This window comes from Stegastes partitus, unplaced genomic scaffold, assembly GCF_000690725.1.
Source record: "Stegastes partitus isolate 25-593 unplaced genomic scaffold, Stegastes_partitus-1.0.2 Scaffold750, whole genome shotgun sequence".
NCBI classification, from domain to species: Eukaryota; Metazoa; Chordata; class Actinopteri; family Pomacentridae; genus Stegastes; species Stegastes partitus.
The window spans coordinates 148,388-151,570 of record NW_007578481.1 but is presented as its reverse complement, the minus strand read 5'-3'; the positions used below and the strand labels follow the sequence as shown (position 1 = coordinate 151,570).

Sequence of the window (3,183 nt, the reverse complement as noted above, 5' to 3'; positions counted from 1 at the left end):
GGTGATTCTAAATTGTCCGTAGGTGTGAATGTGAGTGTGCTTGGTTGTCTGTCTCTAAGTGTAGCCCTGTGATAGACTGGTGACCTGTCCAGGGTGTCCTCTGCCTTCACCCTGATCCAGCTGGGATAGACTCCAGCCCCCCATGACCCTAGTGAGGATTGAGCGGTGTATAGATGATGGATGAATGGACGAGTATTTTGATTGAGACTGATTGGGATTCAATGCTGATCAGCAACAAATGGGCAAAACTTTGAATCCTGTTTAAAGGCACTGCAGTACTTTATTGTGTAATTTCCAGTTTTGTCCACAGGGGGGAGCACTTGTCATTTATTTATTTATTTTTAACATGGGACAGTTGACTTCAGTCTGATGTCAAGTTTACAGAGGAACAGAATGCATAAGAAACAAAACAAATCAAAAAAAGAACTCCAATCTGATGTCTGCAAACCTCATTTTTCTTTAAATATTACTGAAGGACTTTCATTAGATTTGGAGTTTGATAGAAGAAATCTTCAGGCTGCTTCTTGTCAGTACAGGTGACTCGACTTATGCACTTAACTTATTCATCCAAAGGTAAAACGTGGCCTCTTTGCATGAAGCACATACAGTCTGGTCCGTCTGCTCTGCTGCACTTTCCCTCTCGCTAAAGCTCACCACAGCCAGCAGCACAACATGATGTGACATGAATCTGATGTTGCTTCAAGCTCAACGCTTACACAACAGCAGATTGTGTAGATTTTAACTAACCTGAAACATTTTTTTTTTCTGAACACAGCTGGTGTGTGTACTACGCTCATGTTTCACTGAGGCCATAACGGGGTGTGTTCGACTGTTTCTGCGTCCTGGAGAAGGGATGCAGGAAGCTGTATCATAGGTGAGGTGTTGTAACAGCAGACTGTGCCCTGTGGCGGTGAAAACACACCATCACGACCCAGTGAACACACACACACAGACAGTAACCTCTGGAAGGAAGGAAACCACACAGGTGGACATACTTTGAATTTTCAAGATATCAGAAACCTTTTCTGTAGTTTTAAGGTGAATTCAGGCAACTTCGATTAACTATTTCATGATCTCCTCTCATTAGTTGAGGGCTTTTTTAGAGTTCGTCTGCTGAAAGTTTCTCAGTGCTCACCTTAAATCTAAGTTTTTGTGGTTTGGTATTAAACTTAATGATGTGGAAAACTGAAGCCTCTTGTGTTTAGCCCAAAGGCTTTTCAGTGAAGTAGGAACTTTTAAATGTTTGAAATAAATATGGATTTTTTTTTAGTGAAGAGGAAAGAAGAATTCTCAACATGGTGACTGAACTTTTTAGTGAGAAAACTCATTAGACACTANTATTATTATTATTATTCAGGGCAAAGATGACACCAAATTGAACAAAGAAATACGAGGGTGATCCCAGACAGACAGAACTAAAGGTTTTCTTTTTCCTGGCGAGGTGGAGCAATCCTTGTTTTGATCTCACGCTGTAGAGTCTGTCCACCTTTTATTCAAACCGCCACGTAAAGATAACCTCTGAGCTGAAAGTCTAATAGTATTTTTTTTTTATTATTATATATTGTTTTTCTTCGATCAGATATCAGGATCGATTTATTTCTTGTTACCCCGGTTTGGGTCATAAATTGTGTGCTGTTATTTTATTTTATTTTTTTTCCCCTCTCCCCACCATCATCCCTGCCCTCTGCTTCTTTTTTGGAGTTTTATTTCTATTATTATTTTTTTTAAATTCTTTTATTCTGGTTTGTCTGATGCTGTAGTAGTGAGCTGATGGTCAAACACCAGAGCTTTTTTTTTTTCTCGTGTGTTTTGTAATGCTGACTGATGTTGCACTTGTGATGGGTTTTTATTTTTATTATTATTTTTTTTGTTTGTGTTGCAGATTGTTGTGCAGAGAGGAGAATATTGGGTGTTTTCCTTATTTTCTTAAAAAAAAAAACAAGAAGTCACAGCAGTTATTTTATCAATCATTTAAAATCTGTGACACAGAGCAAGAAAATGATTCAACAGTGTATTTTTCTCACTGGTATTTATTTATTGGTCATTTGTATTTTTTTTGGTTTGTTTTTTTTTTATTTGTTTTTATGTGTGTTGCTTTTTTGCGGAGGGCAAACAGGACTCAAGGTAGAGGAGTAGTCTCTCATTGGCGTTTTGTCATTATGTACAGAAATCAGGCATCACACTAACATGATTCAGTCTATTTAGTAGGTTAAAAAAAAACAAAATAGCAACCAGCAGCGCGGTGAAGTGTTTCCGGCTTTACTGCGACTTTTACTGACGTCGTCCGTTATTTTGTTTGCTGTTTACCCTCTCAGAAGGCCAAGACAAACACATGGTGGTGTATTTGACTCTCTGCTAATAACTCACAGTTAAAGCTTGTATTGTTGGATGGTTTTTAAATCTGAATGCCACCTACGACGCAGACTATATATATCTTTTTTGTTTTTTCCGGTGTTCCAGCTGATGATAACTACTACGATAGTGGACTGATTGGCTTGTTATTAACCTGCACTCCCCTGACCGGCACGGTGGGACACGCCTGCTTTGGAATATCACCGAGGGGTTTGTTGCTTTCTAAACGCAGTCGTCGGTCTGGATTTGCATGACTTGTGCTGGTTTGCAGGGTGGGAGCAGGGGGGGGAGGACTGACTTCAGTCAGCGCTGTCGCAGTTCGAAAAAGCTTCTTGTATGTACGACACACCACGGTTATAACGTCTTGACGGTTGTATCAGTCGACACAGCTTTACTGCCCGTTTCTTTGAATTGTTTCGTTTGTTGTTTTTTTTTGTTGTTGTTGTTTTATTTTGGCTGTATTTTTATCCCTCCCCCCTCCCCAGTCTCATTTCAAACAGAATAAATGCCATTATATTGTGAATACCTCAGGATTTTTTTGGAGAAAAAAATAATAAAACACTTAAAAATCAAATAAATAAATAAATAAAAAACTCATAAAACAAGTTGCTGCCGTTTGTCGTCCTTTAACCTGACCCCAGTGAGGGTCGAGTGCCTCCGTTTGGTCACATGATTGTCGGTTTCAGAAGTCCAGATGTGTTCAGACAAACTCACACACATCAGTCGAGCAAATGGTTTTATCTTTGAATTAATAGTCATTTAATTAAGAAAGTAGAAATGTGTATACTTTAGTATTATATCAATAACAGCACCTAAAATCACATTTAGTTT

The 3,183-nt window shown here is 38.7% G+C and overlaps 1 long non-coding RNA gene across 1 annotated transcript in view; it reads right to left on the bottom strand.

Moving 5' to 3' along the window:
- The window catches only part of LOC103364444 (uncharacterized), a 7,580-nt gene extending 4,629 nt beyond the window's left edge, over positions 1 to 2,951 (bottom strand). Inside the window, exon 1 of the long non-coding RNA XR_520546.1 lies at positions 1,336 to 2,951. This is a non-coding gene — a long non-coding RNA (uncharacterized LOC103364444). The remainder of the gene's footprint in view (positions 1 to 1,335) is intronic.
- Positions 2,952 to 3,183: the final 232 nt, after the last annotated feature.